Genomic DNA, 17552 nt, shown 5'->3' with positions numbered 1-17552 from the left:
CTGCTGGCCGCTCACGCTGGCTGCTGGCTACATACGGTAGCCCATGGCAACCCACTGCCACAGGGACTGAAGCCTATGCCGTCGCTGGCAACTCACAGCAGCCCAGCTCCAGGTTGAACTGTTGTTCAGCATCAGCTGTAGAGGGCAGTGTCACTGGCCCTCAAATGTGGGATCCGAACCAGGGCCCTCTGGCATCCCAAGTGAGTTCTTAACCATCACGCCACTTGGCCGGCCCAAGACATACCTCTTTTATGATTCCATATTATTTTGGCTCAGCAGCCTGTGGCAGCATCAAAGTCACTGCTCAAAACAACTGGTAGCTAAATCACAGAGGCATGGGCTTTTTCACATTGCCAGTGGGTAAGAGCAGTCGAGAATTTGGTCTGACATGGACTTCTAATGGGATTATGCTGGACTAAATAGACTATCACAGATATATATCCCCTAGTACCCTGTTTCCCCCAAAATAAGACTTAGCCAGAAAATAAGCCGTGGAATGATTTTAGGTGCCAAAATATGGCACCTTGGCATACTGAATATTTTAAGCTGAAGAAGTTTGTGGAAAAGGCACCCTTCTTCCTGAAACAGGCCATAAAGCCCTCATGTGAGGGGTGCGTGCCCTCCATATCCTGGAGGAATCATGCTACGGCTTATTCTCCAGATAGGCCTCATTTTCAGGGAACCATGGTAGCTTTTTGGCTTCACAGTTGGGAGCCTCACTCAGGGGCCAGTAGGATCTGAGAATAAGTCCAGAACCACCCTCTGATTTCTTTGATGCCATCTCAAGCTAGTTTTCAGGTGACAATTATTAATAAGGGACAGGTGGGTGGTAACTGAGGCAAGATCCCTGAGACTCTTCTCAAGCTGTAATGTTGGTTTTCAAATTGCATATGTAGGGACTATGAAGGCATTTCATGATGATGTTATAAGGGATGATTTAGACCATGCAAGATGTAATTTTTATTTTTAAAAACTGATTTTTTCTTCTTTAAATATTTTCCTTTGTGTAAATTACCTATGTTTTATCTTCAAGTTTTTTTCCTATTGATTTGATCTACATGAATGTGTTTATCACTCTGTAGTTGTGACTCAATACTAAAACAAATACACTAATTTAGTCTAGCCACAATAATAATATATTTCAGTTCTCACAAAATCCTCATGAAGATGGTCATCTTATCGCTATTTTACAAATGAAATTGACTCAGAGAAGTTTAAACAGTTATTTAAAACCACAGAAATTATGCAAAGTACTGGATTATAACTAAAGGGACCTAAGTCTTGGTTAGTTAGAATTCGTAACTTTTAAAGCTACTTGATATTTGTGTTCAGGCAAATATACTTTTATATATTTAGGGCTTTTGTTCTTTCTTCCTGTAATGGAAATAGAATTAGATGGTGAGTAAAATATCTAACATGGATCATTTGAGAGCTCTATGTTTTTCCCCAGTTTTTCTATCTGTGAATGTGCAACTTTGTATCCAATTTTTTTTTCACTTAACATATAATGTGAGCATTTTTATACTGTCATAAAATCTTTCTAAGCATCATATGCATGATATTCATTCAAATAGTTATAATAGCAGTTACCTATCCATTTGTCTATTCTGCAAATGTGAATAGTTTGAATTTTTCTCTAAGAACAAATATTGGTGCAATAAATATCTTAGTGGCTAATTTTTCTCATGGATTCATAATTATTTCCTTAGAACAGAGCCACAGAAGTGGGATGAATGAGTCAAGGTGTCTGAATATAATTAAAACTATGGATACACATGCTAAACAATTTTTCTATGTGCCATAAAAATAATATGGGGTGTGAATTAGCTGTTATCTATGTGTGTTTATATGTAAAATTATATATATGTGTGTATATATGTATATATATATACATATATATATGTGTGTGTGTATGCATGTGATATTATCTGTACAATTACAAATCAATACAAAATTAGAAATAATGTTGACAATATATTCCAGTTTAATTAATAGAGCTAAATGTTGGATGACAAATGAAACACATGAAATATTTCTCTGATAGTTGAAGAGGTAGAAATACTTTTTTTAAAAAGCTAAATTAGTAGATACATTGCTTCAGATCGGCACCCATAGCATTGACCAAGGATCTATTTATATCTAATTAAATATCTATATCATAGTGGTAAATATATATGTTAATTAGCAACAGAAAATTAGATAAGATTTTAGAAATATTGGAATACAGACCACATAGTGTTGGGCCACAAAAGAGATAATAATTGGAGATGAAGCAAGAATTTTTAAAATGCAGACCTAAATTGAACCTCATTTTGTAGCATTTTGTGGTTACCCTCATTCATCATCTTCTAAATATACCTGAAGCAGGGAATTACCAGGTATATGACCCTGAAACTATATGAGCAAACCCAATCACCATATATGATCTTTAAAATACTAAATTAGTGTATTCCACAATAAAAAGAGTTCTTCAAGAACTGTCTTCAAAGATGATGTGTGTCACAGAGATAAATAAATTTAGAAACTAGGAGGTATCGCAATAAAATGCCAAATAAGTGACCAAGAATATGTTCATAAAATGCATAGTCTAGTTTTATGTGTGTTATTTCAATTACGTGAACTTTGATAAAATACTGGTTTCTAGCATTTTCTGTTTTAATTTACAATTTCTAGATTTTTCTCAAATTCAGATCATATAGATATAGAAAAAGCTTATTTGGAAATTATGCTCAGCTTAGACAATTTAGGAATAAATAAAATAGCCAATTTTCACTTATTGTTAATAAAATGATAGGATAAATTATTACCAATATTTGTATTTAACATGCTATTATATAATAGTTACTTTATAAAGAAGCTCTTTCTCTTCTGTAGGGAATAGTGACATTTGAATGTTTTTCTGGTTCTTTCTGAGGCCTCAGAGACTAAACATGGCCTGTGGGCCTCCATCCACCATGTTGACAGGTATCCAGGTATCTTGCTCCTTTTTCCCAGGACAAGGAGAGTTTACTGCAGCCTTTACATCAACAAACATATATGTGTTCACTAATCCCTCCCCACAACACACACACACACACACACACACACACACACACACACACACACACACACACACACNCACACACACACACACACACACACACACACACACACACACACACACACACATCTGCCCCTACAAGGCAGAGTGTGGGTATTTTTCTTTCCAACACTAACCAACATCTAACTCTTCTGCTCTCTGTTTCAGCTCCCCACTTTTACCCTTAGCCAATGGAATCCTAAGAGAATTCTCTCTCCTTTTCAATACTTTCCAAAGTTGGATTTTTGGTAGGGACAATGACAGACATACTTAGTGTAATTCTTGAGATTCAAGTAAGTCTTTAGTGAATTTTAAGATTCAAGTTCACCATGGAGTGTGGAGAATAGACATAAATCATATCCTCACCATCTACTGTTTTCATGATGGACTCACCTTCAGTGCACATTAAAGGCACACTGAAGTGGGAAATAAATTTTGCTTGATGATGAAAGGATAGAGTAAGCAATAGAATTAGTTTAATTTTGGTAAGCCTTTCTTGACCACTCTCTACTTCTACCTACCTCAACTAAAAGCTAACAAAACATATTATACTGCAGTAAAATTGTATGTCAAGTTAACTTTCTTCTCTGCTAGTTTATAAACATCTCAAAAGCAAGAAAGAATTTTGTCTTACCTCTCTATCCCTAGAACCTACAGGAGTGCTTGGCCCATAAGAACACTCTATAGATACTTGTTGAATGAATGAATGAATATGGTCTTGAGGGTATCAGTGATTGAACTATCTCAATTTCATCTTACTGGCAGCTTTTGTGAACCGCTGTGGTATAAAAATGTCAAGAGGCTAGACCAATTATCAGGAGACAGGGGAGGAGGAGTCAGCAACTTTAGTAATAATATCATATTTTAACTTGTCCTTTCCTCATGAGTAGGTTTAATACAGTGGTGTCCCAATTGTGAAGCAAATTGGTCAGATATGTGATGTAACACAGAAGAATAAATCAGCTTTCTAGAAGTTTCAAGAAACTTCAAAAATTTTATTTTTTCACTATCAATTTTGTCATCTATGATTTGATATCATAAAATATGTCAAACTAGGGCCGGCCGAGTGGCGCAATGGTTAAGAACTGGCTTGGGACGCCAGAGGGCCCCAGTTCGGATCCCACATATAAGGGCCAGTGACACTGCCCTCCACAGCTAAGATGCTGAACAACAGCTCAACCTGGAGCTGGGTTGCTGTGAGTCAGCGTAGGCTGCAGGCCCTGCTATAGTGGGTTGCCATGGGCTACCGTGTGTAGTCAAGCAGCCAGCGTGAGCGGCCCTCAAGCTGCAGTGAGCGGCCGTCCAGAAGCCAGCGACTGATCTGCCTTGCCCGGGAAGAGTGCAATGATGGTGCCAACTTAGGCCAGTGAAGCAACGTCCTCCACAACTAGACTGAAGAACAAAAACAACAGCAACTTGTCTGTTCCCCTTCCCCCAATTCCCCAGCACTGTTCCCTTCCCCCCAATACCCCAATAAAAATCTTTAAAAAAATGTTAAACTAATTTAGAATTTATGTAATAGCTTTCATGCCATTATCATATCTTATCATAAAAATATATATATTGAAATTCAGAAGCTGATAGTCTGAGATGTTAAGGGTCTTAATTGTGGTGATACAGTTAGAAAGAGGTAGAGTTGAACCTAAATCTTCTCACTCCAAGTATTCTTTCCATCATGTCATAGAGGCAAGACCTTATGATGAAGAACTCAAAGATAAACCAGACATAGACTCCCTAAAAAGTACACAGTCCACAGGTGAGATAATTAACTATGAGCCAAGCTAAAAATTAGAACAACCATCAGAGAAATACAAGTAACTTGCAATGGGAAGATAAAAGACAGCTGATTTTTACCTGGGGGAAAGTCTTCACACATTGGTGATTAAACAGGACTTTTAAGATGCCACGATTCTGGACATTTGGATTATAGGGAAAGATCATTTTAAGTCAAAAAAAGCACATAAACAAGCAAAAAATGTGGGTTAAGGATCAGGGATTAGCCAGTGGCTTAGTTTGGCAGGATCTTGAATGGGTGTACTGCAAATATGGTCAGAAAGGTCAGTTGAGGCCAGATTGTGAAGGAACTTGAATTCCAGACTAAGGTGTTCAAATTTATTATGGAGACAGTGATCACTGAAGATGGAAGTTTTCTGAGTGAGCCATTAGCATTGTTAAACAGGGGGAATGCTATGCTTGGACTGTGGCCACTGCACTCATATCCCCCATTTTTATCAAATCAAATATATGTGCACCTGTTTCTTTGGCTGATGTCAGGAAATCCTTTGATATTTCCCCAGGGTAATATTTTCCTTGTACACCTCAAAAAAGGAAACTGAAGATCCTATGAGCATTTCCAAGAAATGGGCTGTCCCAGGGCAGTGAGTCCTGATTTCTGCCGGACAAAACAGGTCTGCTTTGAACAGGGTGTGCACTGCACACATTCAGTTGATAGCAATGGGAAAAGCAGATACTCCATCTGCCAACAATCAAACACATAAAAATCACACAGGAATGTACAGTATGCTGGTTTGAACTACATAGGCGTTTGCCTCAACCAAAGAGAAAAGACCTGCCTATTTAGGTATCCTGGTAAGGACATTAGTGAGGAAAAGCTTTGATGTTTAAGTAATCATATAATTGACTCTACTGTTGGATCCAAAAGTCCAGGGCTGGTTTCAGGAATGAACACTGAACATTTTTAATGGTACTATGAATAAATGGAGGCATGTGGTGAAAAATGTTAAGCACATAGACTATTATCTGTGAAATATTCTGATTATGCAAATTTTAAACTTTGCCTCTCAAAAGGTACATTGCCAGTGTTGCTGAATGTAGGTTTTTAGGTACTATATCCCTGGGAATCTAAAAAACAAAAACAAAAACATAGATTCTTAACTGTGGCAGTCAGAATATTTTGTACAAGTTTTGAGAAAACAGGGTAGTTGGAGAGGATTTGGATGACTACAGAAGGACACGTCTGTCCTAGGATTTTATGATTAAAATTGGAGCCAATTTCTCATCCTTTTACTTCTCCCCATGTATCTAATGAATTTGCCCAGTTCTGTCAATTCATCTTTGACAGAACTATAACCATCTTCCCCTTTTTGTCACTAGCTTACTCTAGGACTTCATCGTCTTATTCCTGGATAAGTATAATAGTTTCCTAACTGATTTTCCTGCTTCCAGCCTCCTCTTTCCCCTCTCCAATCTGCACATTACCTTCTTTTTTCCCCTATCCAACCTGTAACCATTCCAAACTAACATTCTTAAAAAACTACTCTTGCTCTCCGTTCCTCATATGTTCATCCCACTTCGTGGTTCCCCATATCCTTCTATACACCTGGGCATTCAGGGTACTCCTGGTTCAGCACACCGAGTAGCTCTGCTACTCCTCCATCCCAGTATTTATCAACACACACCCTGCACTATGCCGCACTATTCACATTTTTCTATTTCACATTTTTCTGAGACTTTTTTGTCCCATCCCATCCCTTGGTTGATAGCTCTTTTCTGTAACCTTCCTATTTATCAGCCTAAATCTCATCTTTTTCATGGTTACTCCAGTCCACATTCATTTCTAATTTTTCAGAATGCATTTCCCAGTTTATATCTGAACTCCTAATCTGGCACTAAATTATGGACTGCCTTATTTGCTTATTGAACCACTTTACATGAGTATTGTTCCACAAAGCAATTTTATGTGCCATTAAAGAAAGGATCAGTTGTGGTTCCACTGTTGTAACCTCGAGAAGTTTTATAGAGTGATTTCAAAATTACATGCTATTTCAATGAATTGAATAGAATTCTTTTTTACACAGACAAGATAAATAAATGCTTTTTAAAAAGTTTGGCTTATGTATTCTATCCCAAAACCAGAGAAATGATTTTTAAAAATTAGATAAATAATTATAGCTAACAATTAAGTTATTGCTTATTTTGTTCCAGGCATGTTTTTGTAAACTTTTGATGCATGAATTTATTTAATATCTTCAGCAACCTTGTGAGGTGCTACTAATGTTGTTCTCATTGAATAGCGAGGGGAATTTACAGGGATTAAGAAATTTGACAAAGTCACACAGCTGGTAAATGGAGTTTAAGCGTAGAATTATGCTATTTAACTTCAGAAACCACATTTTTAATTATTCCTTGCTATGGTCTGAATATTTGTGTCTTCCCCACCTAAAATTTATAAGTTGAAATTCTAACCTCCAAAGTGATAGTATGGGAGGTGGGGCCTTTGGGAAATAACAAGGCCCAGACTGTGAGAAACAAATTTCTGTTGTTGATAAGCCACCCAGTTTGTGGCATTTTGTTATAGCAGACAGAACAGACTAAGACAGTCCTGTAGTCTAGATTTCTTAGAGGGGCATCAACTGTCCATCTGTTTTTTATTAATACAAATACATATTTTATAGTAAAATATGATTCTTTTACTATTGATAATATGTTACCCAGCTAAAATGTGAGACAATTGGTACAAAAATGAAAAGAAGCTCTCTCTACTTAGAGAATGAAAAATTGTATATATTTGAATGATAATGGGGGGAAATGATTTTAAAGAAAACAAATATATACCGTGATTGGAATGGAAAAAATAGCCATAGAATAATGGCAAGACACATTAATATAAGCATGTCATTTAGGCATTGTGATTTATATTTTCTAGTCTGAACATATGTTGCATTATTATTTATAACCAAAAAACTATCATTTTAAAAAAGAATTGACTACTGTTTCTGACTTTACCCACAATTTGACTTTCACCGGAATTTCTCATTCAGTCTGGACAAGTCTGATAGTCAAAATAAGTTGTAAAGATAATATGGTTTAGGAAAAAACTTCTAAATTTAAAACTTTTTCTCTTAAACCATATTGTAGAATTTTATAGAAAACAAGACTGTCCAGCTGGTCTATATTTTCAAGGAAAACAAATAAGAGGGAATTGGATATTCTCCTAGCAGAAGGGTTTCAGGCAGTAAGTATTGTGAATTTGGGAACAAAAAGCTCTCTGACTGAGAGTCATGGTTCATAATATCAATGGTTAATATGTAATGTTTTATATGAATATTATTTAAGAAACTCAGTGAAAACTCCACCTTTTTCTTGGGAATATCTTCATGATCCTTCAATAACAGAGAAATTTGGAAAGTTGTTGGAGCTGGTGACCAAAAACTCTTTAGAACATCAGCCATCTCTGTGGATAGTTTTTGAGCTGAAGACTCTCAGACAGGAAGGGGGCACTAGTGTGTGTCCAAAATGGGAGAATGAGTTTTGAAAGAGGAAAGACTGTTCTAGTCTGGCTAAAAGACATCATACAGCTCTGAAGAGTTTCAGATTACCTTTATCAGCAAGGCCACATACGTAGCCTCATTTAAAACTGCTTAGAAGTTGAGTGCTTTGAAACCAACGGTGACGAATACTGATGAATAATCCATTTCTTAAATCATTCACTCAAAAAATAACTTTTATCCAACACCTTTATACACCAAGGTCTCTACTAGGCACAGAGGTTATAAAAAGCATTTTATAAAAGTAGCCTTTGCCTTCAAGGGGTCAGCAAGGTTTTGAACCAATAATTTGTAAAAGAGAAGTGGGTTAAGGGTGAATATAGGACTCTTAGGGCCTTAGAGTTACCACGGCAGGGTGACAGAAATAAGTGCTGCAAGGTTGTTTGATAAAATTTCCCTTTATTGCCCCAAACTCATTTTAGGTATTTCAAGGGCAAAGCAAAGGTGCTTGTTTACTTAGCTCAGTATAGACAGGAGTGGTTTAGTCCTAATGGACAGAGGAGGTGTGGCCTGAGACAAGCTTTTCATATGACACTCATCAGGGGCCCTGCAGTAAGTAATGAGTTCTAATCCTGGAAAAACAGAGTTGGGGAGTTGGGGCTAAGGATAAAATGTATAGTCTACTCATTTGGGTCATCAACTCACAGAGATCTGGTATCTCTTATTAAATACAACAGTGAAACAACCTTCTGGAAGGAAGATCAGTAAGATACAGGAGAAGGAATGAAAGGCCCATTTTCAAATTGTAAGGATTTTTACTTCCTTGTCTGTCCTCTCATTACATCACTTCTATTCCAGCCCTCTGGTAAAATTCACAAAACCTGAACCATGAAAAAAAAATAACTTCTTCATTGTACCAAAATTGTGAAGAAAAGAATGGCCAGACTCCTGATCAACAAGGATATCCTACGTAACTTCTCTTGTGGTACTTTTAGGGAAGGGATGATTGGAAAAATTATAATCATAAAGGAGCAGCCATTTGGTCACTGCTAGCTATGTGCCAGCACAGTAGTCATTATATTTTGAATTTGTCTCAAAATACATTTTGAGGTCACAGATCTTAGTTTCTTGTTACACATATTCCAGCATCTCTGCCTTTGCTTATGACTCTGCTGAAAACCCTGTTTCTCCCCCAACTATCTGTGAAATTCCCATTCATCATTCAAAACTCACATTTTGACATCTACTTACCTTAAAGACTTTGCTGTTACTTTCCTCAGTCTGAGGAAACTGATCTTTTGTTCTCTAAATCTCTGTAGTAAGTATTTATATTTGTCACATACAACCTACATTTTGCCTTACATTGCGATACTATAAGCTCAGAGGACATGTTTCTGGCTTCCTTACTGTAAGATAAATTCCTTCAGAGTAGAAACCATGTTTTTAAAAAAAGATTTGTCTTCCCTAAGAAGAGTGTTTTCCAAGGCTTTCCTCATAGATCTCGTGCATAAGAATCATTTGGGGTATTTGTTCAAAGTCCAAAAGACTAGTGTCTACCTCAGCATTGCCGAATTAAACCTCAGGAGGTAGGGCCCAGGGACTCCTATTTTCAACGAGCATTTTAAGTGAGTCTTGTGTTCTTTAAAGTTCAGACATCTCTGTCTTAGCATAGGTCAGTGGTTCTCAACTTGGGGGTGATTTTGCCCCTGAGGGGACACTTGTTACATATGGAAACGTTTTTGCTCATCAGGGACAGAGGTGGATGCTACTGGTGTTTGAAGGGTTGAGGCCAGAGGTGCTGCTCAACATCCAACAATGCACAGGGCAATCCCCAACACAAAGAATTATCCATCCCAGAAGGTCAGTGATGCTTAGGCTGGGAAACCCTGGCATAGAGCAAACAGCATCCTGTGCATATAGGTGATCGATAAATGTTTCTTGAATAAACAAGTTTGTGGTGAAGTGGGTTGAGCAAAATAAAGCTGGGTGCTCTTAGTGAGGGCTCAGCGCATTCCTTCTGGGAACTGCGGCTGCTTCACAGCTTCATACCTGTCTAGTTGTGTGGGGTCATTGAGGCCCAGGACCTCCTAAAACCTACCTTTTCCAGTTAACGATACATCACAATTAGCACCCTCTTCATAAGAGAAACAATCTTTTTTAAAAAAACTGTTCACATCATAGTAAGTTTCTAATTTTAGTTCTTTACATAGTTTCTTGCATTTTAAAACCATCCGGTGTGTATTCCCTGAGGCAATCCCAGCATTCATGGGATTGGAGGCAGTGTGAGTCTCTATTACAGACAAGCAGACTCAAAGTGGTAGTTCTATGATTTGCTGGTGGTCATGTGGTGACTTAACGCCCTCCTTAAGATTAGAATCTACTGTTTTCTACACACAAACCATAAAGCTACATTGCCTCCCAAATACGTATTTTGACATCTTTGGTCCTTCTTTTAAAAACGGAGTCTTGTGAAATCTGAAATTACATGCTTAAAATGTCTCTTCAATTATCTTTTTGATTGCTCAATCCTAAATGAATTATCACCCATCATAACAATGCAGTATTCCTTATGTCTGAAAAGAGAATGTGCTTAGATTGTCTCTATTGAAATTAGGCAAGAAGTAGCTCATTTTGACAATGGTCACTTTAGAACCTTATAGCTAATGATCTTAGTATGGGGATTATTTTCAAATATAGGCCATATTGAACTTTTGGCTGTGTTAATATGATAAGCAAAGTATTTGTTTCATAGTCTCATAGATTATATATGTGTGTATGTATATATAAACATATAACTCTAGAATACTGAAACTAAAGATATAAAAATTAAATAAAAGACTCATTTCTGACTCATCGCTTCCATCACAGTTCCCCTCTTGATTTTTGTTTGGGTTAAAAAGCCCCCAGCTTGGCTGCTCTGTGTTCTCTGGCCTTTGGGTAACACTTGGACTATATAGTAGCAGGAAAGAAGACAAGGAGGATTCAGTTACAGTTTTCCATCTTAAAATAAATTCTTCATTTTTTTTAAAGATATTTATTTATGTAGAAACTTTTAAGGATTTAACTAAAATGTTATAACACATTACAGATTCCTTCACAAGCTCTGTGAAGAATTTGGACACAGACTATATTCTTTTCCTCCTTTTTTAATATTTGAGAAATTCAGTTCTAGTTTGTTCAGGTCAGAAGTAAAAATGAGTTTAAAAGACTGGAAAGTATTTAATAGCATATAAAAACATTTTTCTTGGGTGGTCTCCCTGTAACTCATCTTTTTTTATTTTCCTTCTCCTTATCACCTATGTTTTCAAACATGTTTCAACTCCAGACAAGTGAATCAAGGGGAAATGACTTTTAAAAAAAACAAAAAAAACTATCTTAAAGAAAAAAGGAGAAATGCAAAGGGTAATTAATAAAAGTGTTTTACGTTTTCATCTCAGCATTTAATATTATATAAGGCTAACTTTCACTGCTGTCTAATAAAATGAACCAAAAGTGAAAAGTTCAAATATTAGGCTTTCCTGTGGAGCTGGTTTCATGAAGTCCTGGGAGCCAACATCAGCGGAGTGACAGAAGGGCGTTCATGTTTCTGTCTCGTCTGTGGTGGATTGCTGAGATGGCTACATGAGGCAAATAAAACTCCCCAAACCAAAATTTAACCTGTACCTCAGAAGTTCAGTGACCTAAGGTGAAGGAACTTTGCTTCAAGTCTCCACTGACTTCCTCTGCTTTTCACCAACCCCTCTGCCCAAATTGCCTCCTTAAAGCTAAACAAACAAAAACGGCCAAACACCAGACTTCTCAACAAAAGGCATTTTGTTTTCTACCCAACTGTTGTGTACAATATATGAAAGTCGTAGTCATGGCAGAAGGAAACTTACATTAAATTAACATTCCCCAAAACAACTTAAAATCAATGGATGTGTTTTCTTCCAGAGAAATCCATAATTATCTTGGCTTCAGCACAGCAGAAAATAACAGAGTATCATAGACAGTTTTCTGAGTTTACTGTAGTTCAGATCAAGGTCCACATATGCTGTAAATCTCTGTAATGGCAAGTAACTATAGGAACCTACCAAGCCATTTAGCAATTTCTGTGGGCCACACCAGAACTTCCAAATAGATTGGGAGCAAGTGTTCATTTCTCATAAAGTACCTTGAAATGACCAGTAGACAAAATTAAAGTAATAGTTTAGAGATTTAATCCTGTGTCTGTAGAACAAGGCTGCCAGATAAAATACAAGACACCCAGTTAAATTTGAATTTCAGATAAAGAATGATTTTTTTCTTAGTGTAAGTATGTCCCATTATTGTAAAGGACATACTTATACTAAAAAATGATTTCTTTATCTGAAATTCAAATTTAACTTTGTGTTCTCTTTTTTTTTTTATTTGCTAAGACTGGCAACCCGATCTACGAAGATAATTTCAAACTTCAATTATAGAAATCCCGTTATTAAATACTAATAATACACATACACACACACACATATATATATATATACACACATATATATGTATATATATTTAATTTAAAAACTGTACAAGGTATATGAAATGTGAGAAATTTACTGCCAGTGCTAGGGGCATAATATGTACCAAGATAGCTAAAGAATAATAATAATAAAGAGGTAGAGCTTTCCTAAACCTGAGTCACACTTAGCACATCTTGTACACATGCTGGCCCTCTTGGTGCATATTTATGATGTTTTGGGTCATTGGCAGCCACCTGTCCAGAGATTATTTGAGAGAGCTGAATATTGAGTTTACCTTTGATGCAGTCATAGGCACTGGCTAATTGATCTAAGTTTGACCAAAGCAGAATCATTTGATATCTGCAACTAAATAGTTGTTCTCAAAAAATATATAGGTCCCAAAATAACATTCTGTTTCTATGGGCTCTCAATAATCATAGTGTCATGGTTAATACAGGATTTTGTTTCAACTGCCAGCTCTCCCATATGTTAGTTGCATGAATTGGATAAGTTACTTAGTCCATCTGAGCCTCAATTTTTTCATTTGTAAAATGAAAGTAAAACCCTTTCAATAAGCTGCTGAGATAAGCCATTATATAAGATAATGTAATTAGAACAGTGTCTGAGATTTATTAATTATTAAGCTATGGATTCCCTGGATGCCAGGACCTATTCTGTCCTGTTCATGCTATATTATCAACTCCAAGCACAGCGCTTGAGCTAGGGGAGGAGTTCACATACAGTAGTTCCTTCTTATCCATGGACGATACATTCAAAGACCCCCAGTGGATGCCCAAAGCCGTAGATAGTACTGAGCCCTATATATACTATGTTTCTTTCCTGTACGCCTATATGAGTGATAAAATTTAATGTATAAATTAGGCACAATAAGAGATTAACAGCTAATAATGACATAGGACAATTATAACCATATAGCATAATAAAAGTTATGTGAATGTGGTCTCTCTGTAACCCTCTCTCTCCCCTTCTTATTCTTAAAATATTGTTAGTGATATTAATAGTGAGAGAACCAAGTTTGACTTTCAGATTCCACAATTAAACTATCTCTGTTATCCTCTACTCCTGCTCTCACACCTATTAACTTTGTAAAGTAATAAAATTGTGTTATATATGTTAAAAATATATATTTTATTGAGCTGTACTCATCTTTTCACATAAGTGAAGCACTTTATGGCTTATCTTTGGCAAATACGCATTGCCAGCATCACTATCTACTCTTGCACTTTGGGGCCATTATTAAGTAAAATAGGATTCCTTGAACACAAGACCTGTGATACTGAGAAAGTTGATCTGATAACCAAGACAGCTACTGAGTGGCTAACAGGCATATACAGTGTGGATACACTGGACAGAAGGATGATGCACATGCTGGGTGGATCATCATGAGATTTCATCATGCTACTCAGAACGGTGCAAGATTTAAAACTTATGAATTGTTTACTTCTGGAATTTTCCATTTATTTTCAGTTCACAGTTGACTGTGGATAACTTAAACTGCAGAAAGCAAAACCACAGATTAAGGGGAATAAGTAAATTTAGTAGTAGAGGTAGAGTATAATTAGAGTACCTGATAAATCCAGAAAATTAGTATTTTGAAAGAGACAATTGCTCTTTGTGATTTTCTGGAGGGTTTGGGTTTCTGGAGGTATAAAATCAAGTTGTTAAAACAGGTACATTTTATTTTATGAAAATCACCAGTAAGACTCTTGAGTTACTCCCCTGTAAAATAAGCACCACCATGCTGGGTGGTATTGTAAGGTCATCTGAAGCCTGAATGTTGATGTTGCAAATTGAGATGCTTTGTGTCTATTCACCAGCAAACATTGATGCATTTTTTCTGCATTTTATTGTGCCTTTCAAAAATTAGTATAATAATTACATAAAACAGTTTTTGATCAAACTGTGGAGATGCTTCATATGGTGTTGTTTAAGATTAAATAATCTAGAGCTCAGGAAATAGTCTATTAGTTACTATTACTATGCTATCATCTAGACTCTACAGATCACACCCTATGAGTTGAGAAGGGTTGTACCTTGTCTTGGAGGAAATGGAATTTCCAATCTATAATTTTACCAGGGCAGGAGATGAAAGAGTTTTAAAGTAGAAAAGAGAAGGCCTTTTATTCTGTAAGACTGAGAGTTGCAAGGCTAGACTTGAAGACATGTAAATGTCCAAAAAACAAACACCATGGAGGTTAAAGCTGGTGTAGTTTAATCTGGTGACTGCCATGTTGAGTGTAGTTCAGATCAAGTCCACATATGCTGTAAATCTATAATGGCAAGTAACATTGGCTTGGGATCTAGGTGGGGACCCTTGATTTGCAATCAATTCCTATAAAATGCAAACAGTCCCATGACTGTTAGCCATGTGAGACACTAACTCTTGTAGTTCTGCAGTCCCTTTAGCATTCAGTAAAATTTTATAAAACATTGCGGTAAAGACCTAGTCACATTTGGAGAATTAACCAAGGGATCTATGTCCCTGCTTGTAGAAAATTGGCATGGGGAGAGAGAGCAGCCCAGAGAATCAAGTTATAAGATGACATGATGTGACCTATGAGAGCTCTGGATCAGAGGCTAGGAGACCAGATGACTGGCAGAACTGAAGAGAGGCTGCTAGCTTGGATTTGTAGAACACTGAAGAATTCCTCAGAGATTCCCAGAAATCACTTGGAAAGAGGAACACAGTACAAAAGTGGACTTCCTGAAATCGATTTGGATATTAAAAGAAATGTAACCTTATTTTGCCTTACAAGCTCATGAGATCTGGGGGCATATGTATTGCATTTTGTTCATCTTGGCAGCCAGAAAGCTCAGAGCTGAAAGTATTGCTTAATTATAATAATCTCATCCGGAATTCTCAAAATTATCAGTAGCTATTTGGAAGGGAAATCCAAGTACACCTTCTCTCCTCTTAAATGATTTATGATTTCTCTTTTAATCTTTATTATTATGAAAACTTTTTGTGTATGATTTACACATAAGCTGGGATTTATATATGCCTAGGCATGTGCAGTGAACCAGAGGGCAGCCTGCCAGGAGTCTGATCAGATGAGTGACTAGGTTGGCTACTGAGAAAAACGGAGTCACACGCTTGGCCCAAAAATAAAACATCTTTGGAGGGGAGGAGTGACTCTGGATACAATCATTTTGTCATTTGTATTAGTCATTGGTTCTGCCTCCATGGACATATGTCTGGGACTTCTGGAGGAGCAGTGTAAGTAAAACCAGAAAAAGAAAGTGTGTCTATTAAAGCTCTTGCATGAGAACTAAAACAATACTGCTTTAGTTCTCTCCTAAAAAAATGTTAGATCCCCTTACCTTTGCCCCTCAAGGGTTCTGAAACATTCACCATAGTGTCCACTGGGAAACAGTGGTGCTTTACGAAAAATGGCTATGGAGTCTGGCGGTCGAGACTAATAGGTGAGGAAGAAATAACTGTGAAAAGCAGCAACAGGAGTACCTGCCAGGCACAGAAAAATACAGAGGAAACAATAGTGAGGCCTGGTAAAGGAAACAATTTCCAGTATGAGAAGTGGCAAGACTCTTTCCTTGATTAAACGTTAGTCAGCCTCCTCTCAGACCCTGGGCCTGAACTTTGGCATCTATCCTTATAGGGCCTGAAATACCTAGCTGTAGCAAAAATCTTGCTAAGTCAGTTTTACAAGAATCCTTGTCCTTCATATCGAATCACCCTAGATATCTGATCAGATTCATTTCCCATGTTTGAGTACTCATTACTTTGGCCTGCCTTCAGAAAGAGTCTTGTTAAGATAGTTTAATAAGAATTCCCCCTTACACTTGATGTTTCCTCTTAGTAAATTTCCATCCACTGACCTTCACCCTGCTCCTTGGCTGTAAATGCCCATCTGTCCATGTTTAATTTGTAATTCAACCCAGTTTTGTTCTGAGGTCTCTTTCCCTCCATTGCAATTTTCCTGAATAAAATCTGCTTTTACCACTTTAACTTCTGTTTGGCTGTGGTTTTCTTTAAGAGAAGTGATACTTGGTAGACCTTGTGTCAAGTAGACTTGTATCAAGTAGACCTTGGCAGTACCCAGCATAAGAGGTGATAGTACACAGTAGTGCTGATGTTACCTGTGAGATTAGCAGTACCAGCAAAAGCAGCCATGTGTTCTGAGTGTAAAGTGAGATGGGTGATGGTATAGTTGGTGAGCACATATGGGACTGTCCTTGATGAGTCCCAGAATACTTGGGAAAGGATTCTTCCCAAGTAACCAATCAGAAGAAGAGCGAAAGACAGATTACAGTTGACCCATAAACAACACAGGTTTGAACTATGCAGGTCCACTTATAGGTGGATTCTTTCAATGGACCTGTGCAGTTCAAATCATGTTGTTCAACGGTCAATTGTATATTTAATTCTCATAAAGTCAGTTGTATTTTTTATAAATAAAATATTGTGCCATTTTAAGTATCCATATCCTTGTTTTACAGGCAATAAAACTGAAGCTTAAGAGAGGACCCAAGATGGTGGAATAGGTAAACACTGAGTTTGCCTCATCCCATGAACACATTAAAATTACAACTAAATTTTTGAACAATCTCCCCAGAGAACCATCTGAAGTCTAGGAGAACAGAAGTTTCATAACTAAGGATATAAAGAAGAAGCCATGTTGATACAGGTAGGGGGGTGGTGAAGATGTGAAATGGGCTGGCCCCAAACCTCCATGTGGTGGTTGAGAACCAGGAGGGATATCTCGGCAAAGGAGGTTCCCCCCAGAGGAGTGA

At 37.1% G+C, this 17552-nt stretch overlaps 1 long non-coding RNA gene across 1 annotated transcript in view; it reads left to right on the top strand.

The window, feature by feature from the left end:
• LOC109394824 (uncharacterized) overlaps window positions 1-17321 on the top strand; it is a 148887-nt gene extending 131566 nt beyond the window's left edge. The window contains exon 3 of the long non-coding RNA XR_002126515.1: window positions 17259-17321. This is a non-coding gene — a long non-coding RNA (uncharacterized LOC109394824). The remainder of the gene's footprint in view (window positions 1-17258) is intronic.
• The last annotated feature ends 231 nt before the right edge of the window (window positions 17322-17552 follow it).

Source organism: Hipposideros armiger, unplaced genomic scaffold (assembly GCF_001890085.2).
Source record: "Hipposideros armiger isolate ML-2016 unplaced genomic scaffold, ASM189008v1 scaffold_439, whole genome shotgun sequence".
Classification (NCBI taxonomy): domain Eukaryota; kingdom Metazoa; phylum Chordata; class Mammalia; order Chiroptera; family Hipposideridae; genus Hipposideros; species Hipposideros armiger.
Note: the sequence above shows the minus strand (reverse complement) of the source record. Positions and strands in the feature narration are given on the sequence as shown.